The sequence below is a fragment of the Arachis hypogaea genome, chromosome 6 (genome assembly GCF_003086295.3).
Source record: "Arachis hypogaea cultivar Tifrunner chromosome 6, arahy.Tifrunner.gnm2.J5K5, whole genome shotgun sequence".
NCBI lineage: Eukaryota > Viridiplantae > Streptophyta > Magnoliopsida > Fabales > Fabaceae > Arachis > Arachis hypogaea.
The window spans coordinates 54459181-54478008 of NC_092041.1; the positions used below are offsets into that span (position 1 = coordinate 54459181).

The 18828-nt window shown below is 35.1% G+C and overlaps 1 pseudogene; it reads left to right on the plus strand.

The window, feature by feature from the left end:
* Window positions 1-3994: 3994 nt before the first annotated feature.
* On the plus strand, window positions 3995-11469 carry LOC112805560 (chloride channel protein CLC-d-like; annotated as a pseudogene).
* The last annotated feature ends 7359 nt before the right edge of the window (window positions 11470-18828 follow it).

Here is an 18828-nt window from a genome sequence, read left to right on the forward strand (position 1 = left end):
TTAGAAACCCTTATACAAAGATGGCTTCTTAAGATATTGAGGATAGATCAACTATGTTTTGACTCTTCATCTCTAGCTTGCTTCTTAGTGTGAGTGTTTTTAATTCTTCATTTGATAATCCGTGTGTATGTGATGTGCGAGAAAAGTGTCGTCGGTTTAGAATTAATCAAAATAAGAATCACTTTGTTATTAGCATAGTCCAAACCAACGATAAACTCTCACAATCAAATTTATTTCAAAATGGTAGTCACAGTCAAAACAAAATAACTGGGAGTTTGAAGTCTCAGGTCGTCTCCCAAGGAAGCACTTAAGAGGCAATGAGTGTGCAGATTCCGATTGTAGCAATCAAGGGGTTTTCAATGAAGAAATAAACATATAAAGCAATAAAAGAACATGCAAAATTGTAATGATTGAACTAATGAAGAAATTAAAGAACCGACTATGTAATATGAACAAGTAAAATATAAAAGAAATTAACATGGCAATGTATGAAATGTTAAAAACTTAAAAAGAGGTCTTGGCTTGGAGTGAGCTAAGGATCCTTTCCTTGTTGGAACCACAACTATGACAATCAATTAGTCTCACTTGATCAACCCTCACATCGGAAGGTAAGTTAAATGAGCATAAGTGTTCTTAACCCACAAATCCTAAATTGCTTGCTAATTGCCTTAGCAACAGATTAGCGTTAGTGGGAAAAAGAACAATTAACAACCTATAAAATGACACTAAATGTTGGAAATTCCAACTCTAGGAACCCAATTGATCACTTTACCTAAGCCAAGAGGCAAAAATTTAGCCCAAAACCATGTTTGACATTTTATCAAACACTTGGGTAGGCAAAAAGCTTAAACATGAGAAAAAAAAGAAAAGACTTGGAATTAAAAGCAACAATTGATCTCAATCAACAAGAATAACATAAGAAATAATGAAATGAACATCAAACATCAAACTCATCAACAAGAAAGTGGAATTGCAAAAGAGAAACAAAATTTGACTATATCTTGAATGAGAAGAAAGAGTAATGATAATATAACCATAAAGACTAATAACAAGAGAATACTTACAATGAGATTAGCAAAATATAATGATCGAAAATTGAAATGGCACTTGGAATATAAAACCCTAATAACACCCTAATGGAGAAAATGAGAAAACTTAGAGAAAACTAAAATTTAAAACCTTCTATTCTACTCCTAAAACTATACTAATGACATGCTATGTTATTTCCTTCATTTCCCCTCCAAAATGAGCTCCAAGACTTCAGAAATGGGCCCCCAAAGCCCTCAAATTGCGAGGCACGTGCTTCTCTAATGAGGTCATGCGCGGACACCTGTGCAGACGCACAGGAGTGTGCGTCCGCACACTTTGTGAAAATTGCCTTCTGTGCGTACGCACAAGAGGCTGTGCACATGCACACTAGGCGATGCTAGGCGGGACGCGCGACGCGCCTGAACTGATCCACGTGCTCTGCTTGGGCTCCTGTACGGGTGCACAGAAGGCTGTGCGCACGCACACGTCTCTGAACTCTTCTCCTTTGATTCTTCATGCTTCCTCCATTTTGCAAGCTCTTCTTCCATTTTCTCCAACCCATTGTTACCTTATAAACTTGAATTCACTTACAAATAACATCAAGGCATCGAATGGAAGACAAATGGAATAAAAAAAATAGATCAAATTAAGCATAAAAGAGCATGTTTTCAATATCAAGCACAATTTGGGAGGAAAGTTCAAAAGTATGCTATTCAAGGGAATAAGTGCAAGTTTATGTGATAAAATCCATTCAATTCTAACCAAAAAATCATCATCAAATATGGATTCATCAATTTCCCCACACATAAACACTAACATGTCCTTTTGCTAAACACACTCAAAGGAGATAGATGAAAAGGGAAAATGACTTATGCTATATACTACGTAAATGCATGCAACTATCCTAAGACTAATAGCTAAAATGTGTTATAATGAAAGTTGGTAGAAACAAAACATGAAATTCTAATCCGTCACATGAAGGCGTAAGGGCTAAAGCAAAGAGTTCATGCATTAAGATCAATGTCCAAAGAATTGAATTGAAATTCTTAAAAATTGATCAATCAAACAACTTGCAAGAAGATACGGTGTAAGGTGCAAGAACATAGAATTGAGTGGTCAAACCCCTCACCGGATGTGTGTTCACTCAATTCGCTCAGTGTTTAGGGTTTAACCACTCAATTCTCCTTTTATCATGCTTTTCAAAGAATTGCAAGTTATCTAACAATCAACTAGTATTTAATGCATGAATGACAAATATCATGAGGTCTTTAACGGGATGTAATGGGGCTAGGGTTCACTACTAGAAAACTATTTATTACAGACGGATATTTCCGATGGATTTTATCCCACGGAAATACAGAGGGAATTTCATAGGGATTTTCAGAGGGATTTTTTGTCGAAAAACAAAAAAAATGGATTAGCATAAATTACAGATGGAAAAGAGAATCCGTCGAGAATTCCGTCGCATTTTTTTCTATGAGAAATGGTTACAGACGAAAAATCTGTCTGTAATTAAATAGACAAAATGCTACCTTTTATTAAATTATTACAAACAAAAAATCCGTTTGTAATTAAATAGACAAAATGCTGCCTTTTATTAAATTATTACAGACGGAAAATCCGTCTGTAATTTAAATTAAATCCGTCGGAAATATTGAAAACCCTAATTTTATCACCACCCATTCACACTCCATTCGAACGTTGCTGTAGAAAGTGTTGTTGAACTCTTTGCCCTCATCCCTCGAACTCTTCGCCCTGCAGCCCGCCGCCCATAGCCATCGCAGTCTCTGCCACCACTGTAGCCACGCAACCCTCGCATCAGCCCTCATAGCTCCCCGCAACTTCCACAGCCTTGCAGCCCCGCAGCGGCGCAGCCACCGCAGCCCCTACACACACATAGCCTCCACCGCCACCGTAGAAGATCCGTCGCTGTCGTATGAAGCTGTGTCGTCGTGATTGGAAGCTCCCTCGCCGTCGTTTGGAAGCTCGTTGGCCGTCTCCTCTGTTCGAGCGCTCTCCTTCTCTCTGTGTGTTGCCGTTGTGCTTCTGCTACTGCCCTTCCTCTTCGCAGCCAGTGAGAACTGTGATAAATTAAGAACATTGAATGCTGTGTAGTTTGTTAAACAGTCACTTTGCTGTTCATAATTTTGCTCATTTTTTTATTCATACTTGTTCATAAGCACTGATAATATTGAATGTTGTGTACTTTGTGAATTTTGTTCATAAAATGTCTGTTTGCTGTTCATAATTTTGTTCATATTTGTTCATAAACAATGATAATATTAAATGCTCTTTTTCTCCAGTATTGTGAACAACTTCTTTGTTCATATTTGTTCATAAACAATGATAACACTTGTTCATATTTGTTCAAAGTTCTGCATCAGAGTCTTTTTCTCTAGTGTTGTGAACAATTTTTTTGGCAACATTTGCAGCAGATTTGGCAGATTCAACAACTGTCTCTTTGCTCTTCTCCAAGTTAGGAACAAGTACAAGTACAATTACTTACTTAATTAAAGCCCTTCTTCTTCTTCTATATAGCATACTCTATGGTTATAAGCTTACACGGTTACAGTACTATATTATATTATTATTATTGTTGTTGTTGTCAATTTATTATCTCTCTGTGGTGCTAGAAGGTGCTGAATTAAGGAGAGAAGAGAGAGAATTTTGGAGAAGGTTTGAAGTGATTGGATTTCACAGTTATATGCATTAAAAGCTATCTAAGGCCATAGAGCAGTTACAATGAAATATATGCACGGCTTCAATAATAATAATAATATCAAATACATGCCATAAACTACAAGGTTTGCACTTTTCATCTACTTCTAACTGCTTTCACTATTTACCTTATTATTTTTCAGATCACTTCACTACACTACTGCTCTTCTTTTCTTTTTAGTTTGTGGCCTTAATTCTCTATCCTTAATTATGTTATGTGTTTTGATTTTTCAGTGTATCTACATGCATGATTCAAGAATGTATGTTTGTCCTTTCATTTCTTTCTTTCTTTAATTTTATTCTTTGTTTATATTGAAATAAAGTATTATTGTGTATAATTGGATCTGAAGATGAGTGGATCAAGCTAAGAGCATGTGCTTCTTTTCTTGGCTGCTGCTTAATATTATATTACTCTAACTTGTCTTTTCTTGCTGCTCTTGCTGATCAAGTTAGGAGTATTAAATGCAAGGATTCTTCTTATGTTAAGATATTTGGCAGCATTAAATCAGTGGGAGGAGGCCTTGCTTTAGGTAAAGAGGGTCCTCTTGTCCATACTGGTGCTTGTATTGCTTCTTTGCTTGGACAAGTAAGTATGTACTACTCAGTATATGGTAGTATCTAAATGGTATGTTAAAAGTATAATATACGCATAGTATGTGTTAGATCTTTCAGTATGTCCTTTCAATACTTTTTTTCCCTTAAATAAAGAGGCTAAAATGTGGTGGCAACACCACATAAAGTTTCCATTGTATTTTAACTGACCATTTAAATGAACCTTGCTTTCTAATTTATCAACACTTGCACATTATATTACCTGAATTATCCTCTGTTCTTTTGTGCATTACTTTTTTAAGACCAGTTTTGTGTGATTTTCATTGAATATGTATTTTATATGGAAGAAACTGATATAATCTGTTGGTGTCATGTCTTGAGTAGGGTGGTTCCACTAAGTATCATATAAATTCAAGATGGTTTCAAGTATTCAGAAGTGATCGAGATCGACGAGATCTGGTAACCTGTGGGTGTACAGCAGGAATTGCTGCTGCATTTAGAGCTCATGTTGGTGGTGTATTCTTTGCATTGGAAGAGGTAACATCTTGGTAAGGAATTCTTAGTGACATGGCTTTTTTTCATTAGAAGGGAAAATGTGGTAAATCATTCATCATATATATTTTTGTTTTGATTTTTCTCCTATGCTCTAGAAAGTGGAAGAGTCAACTTATGTGGCGTGTCTTCTTCACATCTGCTATTGTTGCTGTTGTAGTGCGAACTGCAATGGGATGGTGTAAGAATGGAAGAACTGTACTGAAGAAAGAAAGTGATTATTATTGATATTTTGTTGTTTATCATGCTAGTAGTACCTTTGTCTTCTCACTTGTCTTCTTATTTTTGTTTGCTCCTTCCTTCTTCTGTACTGCAGATTAATGAAGCATGCCATGTCTCCCTTCTAACGTCAATTATTTCATTTTGCTTACTTCTAAGAGAATGTAGTCCATGCCCGGAATCTGATCCTACTTCTGGTATTGAATGCCCACGTCCTCCTGGAATGTATAGGAATTATGTAAAAGTAAGACGTTGAATTTATATGATGTTCATCGTTGTTAGTCTTATTCAATTTTCTCATTTTTATTTATTTTTATTTTTATTTTTTAGTTTCAGCTTTATCTTTATTTTTATTTTTGTGTTTTCATACTATAAAACTACTTAATGATAGTTGAAACAAGGGTGTACTCCTGGACTTAATTACTTTTGGAGATTCCATTTAATTTATGCCCCTTTTTTGGCAGTTCTTTTGTAGCAGTGACAATGAGTATAATGATCTTGCGACTATTTTCTTCAATACACGGGTTTTAAATGAACTTGGAATCATAATTTGCTTTTTCATTTATTGTTATATTATAGTAAGTTACTTCTCTATTGCTTCAGGATGATGCCATCAGGAATTTGTTCAGTGCAAAAACAATACATGAGTACAGTTCCCAAAGTCTGTTAACCTTTTTTGTATTTCACTCTTGCTTACTAGGTTGGACTTTAAATGCATTAGCCTTTATATTGAGATATTTTCTATTTTTTGATTCAATAGAGTTCTTGGATACATTTATGTGTATATGGTTGATAAGAATTCTTGTTGATTTCTTCATGCACCAATATTGAATAGAGTTACCACTTGGTGCACTTGATTATATACCAATTATTTTCTCTGTATGTAGCAGGTTATGTTTTATACTTTAGCAGTGTTGACATTTGGTACTACTATGCCAGCCGGTCAATTTGTCCCTAGTATAATGATAGGATCAACTTATGGACGTCTTGTTGGCATGTTTGTTGTAAAATATTACAAAAAGCTCAATATTGAAGAGGGAATGTGAGTGTCTTTCTTGACATTCCTTTAAAGTCATGGTCAAAAAGATATATACTTGTTCCATAGTTATATTTTTTGAAGTCTTTTGTTTCTTGATAAAAGGGATTATTATTATTAAAAGAGAAGGATAATACTAAGACCATTGAGGACAAGAAACAAAAAATATCAAAAGAGCAAAGCTTTCTAATCCCTACTATACTGAATGATTTTCTTTTTCTATATGTGGAATCCCCATTTCCCCTGTAATGTTCATCCGATACTTTCTTATGTTCAGGTATGCTTTGCTAGGAGCTGCATTTTTCTTGGTTGTTCAATGCGGATGACAGTGTCTCTTTGTGTCATTATGGTTGAAATAACAAATAACCTGAAACCTTTGCCCCTTATTATGCTTGTTCTTCTTATATTGAAGGTATGCAGATCAGGACTTTCCTGTACAAAGAAGTCACTTCAAAATGCACTAAGTTCTTCCCTTACAGGATGTGGGTGATACTTTTAATGAGGGTCTATATGAAGAGCAGGCAAGATTAAGGGGCATTCTATTACTAGAATCAAGGCCTAAATATGAGATACGGAACATGACAGCAAAGGAGGCCTGTGGAAGTGGAAGGGTGAGTGAACTTTCAAATTATTTAACAAATTGCATGTCCTTTATTAGTTGTCCAAGTATTGTTTTTTGTTTATTATTTGTTTTTTGGTGTGTCATTCTTATGATATGTAACTTTCTAAAATTGATGCTACCACTGGTTAAACTATATGTTTCACATGCCTTATTCTTTTGATACTTTGGCTTTTGACTCTGTAAATCTGTGTATTGAAGGTGATCTTGTTACCTCGGGTAGTTAAGGTTTCAGACGTAGTGTCCATTCTACAGAGCAACAAACACAATGGTTTTCCAGTATGTATATCTCTTATATCTATCCCTTCTATTGATAAATTTTCCTTGCATTTTCATAGTCGTAGTTATACTTAAAATTATGCCCATGTGATTGATCACACAAGAAATGGAGAATCACTTGTTATTGGATTAGTACTTCGGAGGTGAGCATGTACACAATATAGTTTTCTAAAGTTTTCTTATACTTTGATGTCTCTCTGGGTGTGACTCCAGGGAAAGCTTGAATTCACTTGGAAACTAAACTTCTATGTCCCTGTCTTCTGTCTAGTCATTTGTTGGTAATCCTTCAGTCAAAGGTTGATTTCCAACATAGCCCTTTACCCTATGATCCGAGAGGTGGGGACATGTGACGATTGGATTTTTGACGGTTTAGAATTTCACAAATGAAATCTCGTTGAAGTATAGTCTCTAAACCAACAATAATCTTCTCATACAAAAATTTGTTTGTCACAAGTACAAACCCCTAAAATTAACAACCTAAGTATTTAAACCTCGGGTCGTTCTCCCTAGGATTTACAATAAAGTGTCTTGTTATTGGTTGTGAGTTATTTTGGGGTTTTTGAGATTATAGACAAGAAATATAAATGGCAAAGGAAATAAACTAACAACTAGCAAAGCTCTTGGCAAGATATGAGAATTAGAAGTCCTATCCTAGTTATCCTCCTCAATTGTGATCGCAAATTGTCCATTGCTCCCACTTAGTCAACCTCTAACCATGGAGGAAAGTCAAGTGGATGAATTGACTTGAGCCACAAGTCCTAGCCAACTCCCAAGGAAAGACTAGCTTTAGTGCACTCCAAACCAATCAGCAATCTCTCCAATTATCAATCAACAAAGGAATTAGATAACTCAAGTGTCACTAATTACTCTACCTAGGCCAAGAGGGACAAAATCTACACTAAAACTAAAAGAGACATTTCAACAAACACATAAAGTGCAATGGAAGTAAACATTATTAAATGCAAGAATTAAAGAGGGATCTAACTACAAAATCAAGAGATCAACAATAGAAAAGCAAAGAAGAACAATTATTATGAATTACCTCTTTGAATTGAAAGAAAATGGAAGGAACAATAGTAGATCTACAACAAAGTATAAGAACAACCATAAAGGAAATTACAATAAAAGAATAGAAGAAGATGAATGTAACAACAAAGAATTGAAAGGTAGAAGTAGAAGAAAGCAAAGATTAAAACCTAGATCTAAGAACTAATCCTAATCCTAATCCTAATTCTAGAGAGAAGTGAGAGCTTCTCTCTCTAGAAACTACTTCTAACTACTAAACTAAACTAATGGTAATTAACATGCGTTTCCCTCTTCACTCCTTGGGTTAAATAGCATCAGAAATGAGTTGGATTGGGCCCACAAGGCTTCTAAAATCGCTGGCCACGTTTTGCTTTAAGTGGACTAGGTGGCAGCAACGACGCGTGCGCGTACTATGCGCGTGCGCGCCACCATACTTGTAGCAACTATGGCAAATCTTATATCGTTTCGAAGCCCCGGATGTTAGCTTTCCAACCCAACTGAAACCGCATCATTTGGACCTCTGTAGCTCAAGTTATGATCAATTAAGTGCGAAGAGGTCGGCTTGACAGCTTTCCGGTTCTTTCATTTCTTCATGAGTTCTCCAACTTTACATGCTTTTTCTTCATTCCCTTGATCCAATCTTTGCCTCCTAAATTTGAAATCACTTAACAAACATATCAAGGCATCTAATAGAATCAAGGTGAATTAAATTTAGCTATTTTAAGACCTAAAAAGCATGTTTTCACTCTTAAGCACAATTAAAGGAGAATATACAAAACCATGCTAATTCATTGGGTAAATGTGGGAAAAGGGTGATAAAATCCCCTAAATTCAATACAAGATAAACCGTCAAATTGGGGTTTGTCAACATGTCAATAAGGTAAGGCTTGATGAGCTATTTTAATATTTGGGCTTTTTCATCTGAATTCTACCTAGATATACAATAGCCTAAGTTTTTTCAGTGTGTTACTCAAAAAATAGATGAGTGTATTAGTAAGTTGTTAGATACACACTTGGATCCTTTGGAAAAGACTCAAAAGAAGTTAGAAAAGTTGGAACTGGCAATTGAAAAGGCCAAGAAGGAAAAGCTGAAACAGAAGAGATGGAATGAGGCTTATGTTAGCTATTATGAGAAGGTTAGAGCGTCAAGTAGTTCTTGTGCAGTTTCACTACCACCACCACCGCCGCCACCCTCAATGTCTTCGGATGAGGGCTATGATGATGAGGATGAAGATGACACTGAAGACTATAGCTGATAGTTTTAGTATTGTTGAACAATATACTAGTAATTATAGTTGATGATCAATACATTTTGTTTATGTTTTGAATTATATTGACTTGCTTGTTTATAGTATTTTCCTTTTAGTTTGATAATACGATGAATTTGTTTATTTTTTTAAATATTATAAATATTCGAATATAAATTAGATAAAAATTTGTATTAAATTTATATTTATTTTATATGAAAATAAGTTTATTTTGTAATTAGAAAAATAAAAAAAATTCTATTTTACCTTACTGACGGATTTACAGACAAATTTTCTGTCTATAATCCGAGTGTAAGATGATTTTCCAAAGTTCAAATTATAGACGAAAAATCTGTCGAAAAATCCGTCTAATTACAAACAAAAAATCCGTCTGAAAATCCGTCTGTAATTACAGACGAAAAATCCGTTGGAAAGTTTGTCGCCTTCGGAAAATGGATGCAGAATTTACAGACGGAAAATCCGTCAGTAACTGGTAAAAATCCGTCGATAATTTTTCGACGGAAAAAAATCCGTTGGTAAATAATTTCTGACGGAGCTTTTACAAAGGGACAAAATCCGTCGTTAACAAAAAATTTGTCTGTAATAAAGATTAAATCTATCTGTAAATCTGTCTGTATTAATCCATTTACTAGTAGTGGTTCAAGTAGGATGAAATATGGCTAAGTGGACTTAAAGAATTACCTCTTTGATTAACTTGAATATCCACCTAATCCTATATCACCTATATACACATATTAATATACCCTATTTACCCAAATCTTTTTTTCTTTTCTCATCTCACCTCACCCATGCATTTTCTTTTCAAATATCGCATATGCATCCTTTATTGAACTCTTTATTTCATACTTTGTTATGTACAGGTTTTTTTTTTAGAAGAAAAATTGAACTATGAATGCATATGTCTTCCTTAATGCAATGCATGAGCATCACCTAATTGCCAAAAATTTTCCACATCAATGCTTATGCCTTCATCACCAATGTTTCCCAAAATTCCCCCACACTTAGAACTTACACACTAATCCACCCAAGCTAATCAAAGAGTAATTCGGGGACATGAATGGTTTTCCGCTTAAGGGGAGTAATGTTCTATCATCAGAACAAAAGGGGATTCATAGGCTCAAAAGGGTTCACAAAGGTGCATGCAAGGATTGGCCATATAGGTTAGTGAGGTTATCATCAAACACGGCCTCAATCATGCTAAATGCATTCAAACACAAATACAAGACATAAAGAATCATGCAAATCAATTATCACAATAAAAAAGGGAGTAATAATCACACACAAGAACAATATTATGGTTGAAAAGATGCAACCATCTATTAAGGCTCAAAGCTCACAAGGTATGTTGTTTGAGCTCTTTTCCATGTTCTACAAACAATCTACTTTAAGCAAGTTGGTATACATAATATTTCCTTCAATTCAATCAATGGTACGCCCTAGAAAATGATTTCATGGAAATTTCTTGGTGTTTCACCAACTTATTTATTCTATCATGCAACATGCAAGTACTAACTACTAAATATCCAAGTGTGATAAAGAAATATTTACAAGCAACCAAACAAGATAAAATAAGCATAAAACTACTCAAAATAAAGAAAAAGCACTACAAGAAACATTGCAGAGTGCCAAGAAAAGATAAATTTTTACCCTCTTGGGATCATCGATCCTCCTCCACACTTAGTCGTTGCACGGTCCTCCGTGCATGCTTATGCTTCCGGGAGGATGAAGAGGGGCCACCTTCAACTGGTGGACTCAGAAGTGCGTTAGTCAACTGCATCATACTCCTCCCCAGCTATCTTGGATGAAGCTCTAGGAGGCGGGCTAGGTCTCTTCCTTCTAGCCTTGCCTCTATCCACTTAAAATGTGTTTGCTCTAAATGCTCCATGCGATGGATATAGTGCAAGATGTCTCCATATAATTACAGAAGAGGACGGAGAAAAGGTAAAGTAGTTGATGAAGTTCGTAAACTTGATGGTGCTGTGGGTGTCTTCCTCTTAGAGGGTGTTGCGGTTGTTGATCTCTCCAAATTACCCCTCGGAATGTACTTGTTGTTAGTAGGGACCCTGAACATGATGTCTCTCGGATGCTACTCTACCCTTGCTACTGTTGCTAAACGCATCACCATCGATGGAAAAGGGATGTTGATGTTCTTTTTCTCAACCAATTTCTAAATCGATGTGCGTAATAAAGGTATAATGGCTATATTTTTTTCCTTCCATGATTGCCCAAAGTAGCAATACAGTCTTGAATCTCACATGGGTAGCATGGGTGCTGGGAATAATATAATCCGCCACAATTTGATGCCATATACGAGCTTCGGCATTCAAATTAGTGTAAGCTATAATTGCGGGAACAGAATTTCTCCCTTTGCTATACTCCCATGAGGCACTGGGACGGCCAATTCTTCGAAGTATTGGAATCAAGGGTATCCTCCCCTTGGACGCATTCACCTTGGTCCTTAAATAATCACCATCCTTGGGTGAAATGTGGGGGATCTTCAGAATAGCTTCAATAGCTCAATTGGAAGTATCTAACCTCTTGCCCCAGAGGAATACCGACTCCGCTTGCCAATTTTGGTAGTTGGCGTAGAATTCCCGCACCAAGGTTTCATTAACTTCAATTAGGTCTTCTTTTAAGAAGTCCCAATGAAGTGAGGCGATCCGCTCATGGATGACCATTTTATACTTGATTGGAACCTTAAGCGTCCGTTCCTAGTGGATTGGCCTTTTTTCTAATTTTTCATATTGGTGCCTCGCTTTTCGGTTGATCAAGATGTCCGGTTTATCGCTCGGGCGATCCATGAAGTATGGTTTCGATGCACGGATTGTAGGTTCCACAACCGGTAAAGCGACTGGTTTCTTACCCTTCTTTCGCATTCTTAAAAGAAAATAGAAAATATCAAGGTCATAAGACAACAATAGAGCTAGAACAAAGAGGAAACACTTAATAACAGCAAGAAAACTAAGTTCTTAGTTGGAAGCTCCAAGATAGTGTGATTCACAAGAATAGCGGTGTATATATTCCAATGGTGCGCACGGTTGGAACATACACACCGGCCGCACAAAGCGATGATCACAATCTTATTTCAACTAAAGGTTCAAAGCTTCACAACTAAGTGCTCGAGTTGCGAATATTAAACAAGCACCAAAAGAGAATTGTCAAATGTTCATAATCTACAAGTGGTTATCACATATACAATGTTCTTTAATGTGAAGGTTTAAGGATGTTTGATCAAAACATCATTACAAGTTGAACCATTGCAATATGATTCCTCAGATGAAATTCCAAGATGAACAATGAACTTATATTCCACCAATATACACCACAAGAAAATGAAACATTTGTAACAAAAAATTTGTATCAAATTTAAAATTGTTACAAAAAAATAGTATTTTGTAATAATAATTAGTGATTGTTACAAAAGGATAATATTTTGTAACAACATTACAAGTTGTTACAAAACATGATAATATTTTGTAACAACCTGTTTTATTTTGTAACAAATTATGTTAGTTTTTGTAACGAGATGGTGTTTTGTTACAAAATATTGTAATATTTTGTAACAAAAAAAAACAAGTTGCAAAAAATTAAAATATTTTGTAACAAAATATTTTTTTGTTTCAAAAACTCCAATTGTTTTGTAACAAAACAACTTTCTGTTTCAAAAACTCTCAGTTATTTTGTAACAAAAAATTAATTTGTCACAAAATTCAATATTGTTTGTAACAAGTTAATTATTTCTCTCAAAATATAAGTAATATTTTATAACAATTTTTTTTTCAAAATGTTAAACACTTTAAGAGTAAAAAAATTGAGTATATATTTTTAAAATAATTTTATTTTATTTCAAAAATTAAAATTTTTTATGTAGTGTGTAAGACTTAAAAATTTTAGAAGATCTTATTAATAGCTAATTTAGATTTATTTATCATTAAGTATTTTAATCCCTAAAATTATTCTATTAAAGATAATTAAAACAAATTCTGATTAATTGAGTTTAAAATAATTTAAGATTTTATCTAATTTTATAATTATTGAATTATTTTTTTATTTAATTTATTATAAAATTTAGCAAATGTAAAATAATAAAAACTTTATATGATTTGTTTAAATAATTTAGATTTTGGAATTTAATACTTTAATTTTTATAAACAAAGAAAATTAATTATATTATCTCTAATACTTTAATTAGAATATTTCATTAAAATTAATTTGTAAATTTATGATAAAAAAATTAATTGTATTACTTATAAAAAAATTATCTCTAATACTTATAATTAGAATATTTTAATTAGAATATTTTAGATAAAAAAATTAATTGTATTACCACATATTTTCAATTAGAGTAATTTATTGAGAATCAATAAGTATTTTTATATCACAAATAATATTTTAAAGTTTAGAGATTAAGTTAGTTTTTCAAATATTAATACTTTATGCTCCAATTTTATTAAAAATATTTTACTCAAATTAAACCCAAAATCCCTAATTCTATACACAAACCCTAACCCTTTCACCCCACCGCCTTACTGCCATTCACCACTGCCATCCCTTCCTAAAAAACCCAATACTCAGCTGCTTATGAAAACAAACGAAAAGAAAAAAAGAAAGAAAGAAAGAAAGAAAGAAATAGAGGGAGCGAAGACGAGAAAGGGGGAAAAGAAAGGGAGAAAAGGAGAGGAAGAGAGGGGGAGCTGCGCCGGCGGCACTGAACCCACCATCGCAGTTGACGCCACCGAGGGAAGGAGGACCGTGAACGTCACAAGGAGCCCTGTCGACGTCATCCTCGCGAGCTATCACCACCTCGCCATTCGCACCCCATCGCCACCGCTAGAGGGAGGCCTTCGTCGCATCCATCCCACCGTTACTACAGAGCCGCCGATCCGCCGTCGGGAGACAGATCCACGAAGAGAGAAAGAGAGGGAGCTCGTGCTGCCTTCTCACGCATCAGATCTGCCGTTCACCGTCACCACCTCTGTTCCGCCATCATCTCTTCTCGCAAGCAGGCCCTTTTCCCTTTCTCTTCCTCTTTGCCTTCAATTAATTATATTCATTACTCAATTTTCTTGTTTCTACAGTAAAATGTTGACGAGGCTGCAGAGAAACTTAGGGCTAAAGAAATTGAAGTTTTGGCCCTTATTTTCCATCTCTCCAATGATCAATAGAGAAAGGATTTGATTCAAAAAACCGCACAGTGTGCAAGTGTGCTGGTTTATACATGTTGTATTAACTTAATTTTGTGGGATATTTTTTAATGCAGCTGCTCAAGACTCAGAAAAAGGAAAGGGTTAGAAGCGATTTGAGTTTGACAAGGATGCGCCTCTTGAAGATGAGGAAATTGAAGGTTGGACTTGTTTGCCAATTTCATTATTCTAAATAAATTTTCCCAGACTTCTTCATTGCAAATACAATCTGTTTTAAAATGGACAGTTTTTTTAGTCTTCCTATGTTTTCCTGAGAATGCAACACAGGGTCCTGAATCCTGATAATGTAAACTTCATTTTTAATTGATCCAATGTTGAGTACTGTTGTTGTGTGCTTGTTAATACCACCAATACTTACTGATTTTAATTGTTCATTGCTTAGTCATGGTGATTTTTTTAATTATTGAATGCGAATGATATTTTTTCTTATAAATGATAATAAGTAATGGTTTGGGGTTTGGCTTGAAGCCTGAAACTTAATTGAACTGATTGTATTTGCCCACCTATCTGCAGTGGCTGAAGATGATGCTTCCTTGGTCAAGCAAATTGGCCAGAGTTTCTGGTATTCTAAAATAGAGGTATATTCCTCTTCTTATATTCATGAATAGTCAGTTTTGTTCCTTGTTAACATACATGCATCATCTATGTATGGAAGACTAAACATAGATCGAATCCATTTTAAAGTTAATTGTTTATGGTTTCAGTCCTTGAATTCATTTATTGTTATCATAGTTTCAATTGGTGTAATATGTTGTTGGAAATGACATAAATACCTTTTGAATAGTTACTTGTGTTTACAGTGATTGCATTGTGTGTGCATTTGTTGTTGAATAATTTCTCACATTAAGTTGTTATTGCTGCTCTATACTTGCTGTTGGTTGCTGCTAATTTTTCCCCCTCATTGCTTGCTTGTTGAATGATTGTTAAATTCAATGAGAAAGGAAATGCTGCTGAGTTATTGTTGTTTGTGTTGGAATAGATGATGGTTGCTGAACTGAGATTGGTTTTATTGATAAATCTGTTGCTGAAATCGTTTAGTTTGGCTTGATTGATTTTTTTTTGAATTAATGGATAAACTGCTATGCCCCTGCTGCTTGCAAGTGTAATACTTATTGACTTCAATGAATAGAATGCTGCCTGAATCCATTACCTTTATTCATTTTACTATTTTGGGTGCTGTATGATGGGCCATTGATTGTTGTTCTGCTGAGTGCTACTCTGCTTCTTGCTGGTTCATTGGTTTTAATTGTTTCCTCATGTTTTCTTGCTGGAATTGGCTTATTTACTTCCTTCCTATGAATTCATTATGATTTTTGTGTTTTTAACTATCAAAGAATTCATATGGAATTTGAATTGATTGATTGAAATTGTGAAATAGGCAAATTTACTCCTGAAATGCTGCCAGAATTTATCTTAATCTGTTTTCAATATTCATCTTTGATTCAATGAATTGATTGAGTTGATATTTAATTGCTTTTGGTTTTCAACAGTTGCTAAGCTCAATTGATTGATTATCCGGCTAAGTGCTTCACTGTTTTGGTTGTTGGAAGCTGGAAGCTTCGGGTTTTGTTATTCACTATTTGGTTGTTGTCCTATTTGGTTGCTCAATTAAACTGCATTGTGTTATTTGAGCAAACAAGTTCTATTTGACGAATTTCTGTGTCAAAATATACCCTTGTTTGCTACATGACTTTTGATTGCCTCAAGATATTTCTTTTGACTATGCACCTAACTTTTTATTTTGGATTTTCTTATTTATAGGAGTGCTGAAATGGTGACCACATGCTACTTTGAGGGCTCAAGAATATTTTGATTCATAGAGACACTAATCTATGTTAGAACTTTTAACTTTTGGTTGAACTTGTGCAAGACATATAACTTGTAGAACTAATCAATGTATTTACTAATGTTATTTTGTTTTAAAACAATTTTAGCTAAATGAGGCATGTTTGAATTATGTATATTTTTACATATTATATAAATGTAGACTTGCTTATATATTAGTTAATTAAAAAAATGTTACAAAATAATTATTTTACTTTTGTAACTAAAGAAAAAAATGTTACAAAATCAAGTTACATTTTGTAACAAAATTTTATGATAGGAAAAAATAGATTGTCACCAAAAATACCTTGAAGATCAAAATTTTTTACCACTTTTGTAATGACTTCTAGTTTTTTGTATCAGAAAAATTTGTTACAAAATATCACTTTGAATTATAGCAGTTCCATTTTTGTTACAAAAACTTTTTGTAACGGGACATACTGCAACGGCCCTTTTTTCGTTACAAAATCCTTTTGTTTCAAAATTTTGATTTTTTGTAACAATTTTTTTTGTTACAAATATTACTTTTTCTTGTAGTGACAATGCAATTGCCGTGTATGAGCAAGAGGGCAAGGAATTGTATTGGTAAAACCATTTGATCAACATCAAAATGCACAAAAGAAATTGCACAATCATAAAATAAGCCTAACAAAGGATAAATTGAAAGCATATGATGGCCAAGTCATATGAATCAAACAAGATGATCATTGAGGCATTTTATCGAATATGTGGTATGCAATATACAAGTACATCACAATTAAGCTCAAAATTAATCAAAATCAACCCAATAATCAAGCAACAACACTTTGCAACAAAAAGAAAGAACTAAGAAAGCAATAGATTTAATCTAAGTAACATAAAAGAAATGAAAATAAATGTAAAGGCTATATAAATATAAAAAAAGGGAAAGACAAAAACCTTAAGTATAAAAGTTGAAGAGAAGAAGAACTAGGGAGGAACAATGGCACTTCCAATAGCCACTACAAAATCACAGCGGTTGGGATCGCCGAAAAGAACACCGGAGGAGAAAACTCACCGGTGGTGACAAAAGAAAGAGAAGAGAAAGAAAGAAAGAAAGAAAAGAGAAGAGAGAGAGATGGTGGCGGTGGCCGGCGGCTAATAGCGGCGGCGGCGACTGGCAGAACTGGGCGGAGAAGAGAAGAAGAGAGCAGCCAAGAAGAAGAGAGGAGAAGAAAGAATTGCTGCCTCTTAACAGGACAGAAATGAAAACGCAGAGAGGGTGCGAGCACACACAGCGTGCGATCGCTGCGACCAGAGAGGTTGCAAAAGGATGTGCGGGCGTACAAAGGGTGTGTGACCGCACAGAAGAACTCTCCTTTTTTTTTGAAACTTGTGGAAAAAAACACGCGTGTGTGCGCACAGTGCGCTCGCACAAGCTGTTCCCTTGCCCCCAGCAGAGGGACTTACAAGTGGTGTGCAGACGCACACGTCTGTACAGCCACACCCATGAGGCACGAGGGGGAAAGTGTGCGTATGCACAAGTTTGTGTGCACACACAAGTTTGTGCGCACGCACAAAACAGAGAAAAGGGGTAGTGCGATCGCACAAGCTGTGCTGGTGCTGCCACCAGAGGGCACTTCAGGGCGTGTGCGGACGCACAGGCTCGTGCGTTTTCACAAATGGCGAAGAACGCAGAGTTGTGCACATGCACAGGGTGGTGCGCATGCACAAATGCCCTATTTCAGGATTTTCTTTTCTCTTTAAAACTAAGGTTCTCAACCTTAGCATAGCAACATACCAACCCCAAATCATTCAAACAAACACAAAATCATAATCCATAAGAAATTCTAACTTATTTAACTCAAAAATCATCAAACAAACTTGATCTAAGCATTATATCATAAGAAAACAAATAGTTCAAAAAGCTATAAATAAGAGATAGAATTGAAAAATGTCACCATAGTGGGGTGTCTCCCACGAAACACTTTGGTTTAAAGACCTAAGTTGGACTTGCATGGCTTCATTGATCCTTTAGGCACTTCCCAAGGAGGAAAATCTCTAACTCCTTGGCTTGCTTTGGTTGAGCATAATCCTTTGAGATTAACTCTTTGGCACTATCCTCCTTTCCTTGCTCCTTACCATCCTCACTCACTTTGTCTTCAACTATTTTGCCCCCAAAAATGGAGTAAGCTTCAAGTATCGGCTTGTTGGACTCTTCCAAAGTGAACTTGACTAACTTACCATCCGACTCATAAGAATAGACTCTGGTGCACGAAATTGTGATCACACTTTTCACAACTCCACACAACTAACCAACAAGTGCACTAGGTCGTCCAAGTAAGGGTCGATCCCACGGAGATTGCCGGCTTGAAGCAAGCTATGGTTATCTTGTAACTCTTAGTTAGGAGATTAATGATAAAAAGGATTTTGTTTGCAAAAAGTAAAAAGGCATGATATGAGTGATACTTATTATTCAGTAATGGAGAACAAGTTGAGGTTTTGGAGATGCTCTGTCTTCTAAATCTCTGCTCTCCTATTGTT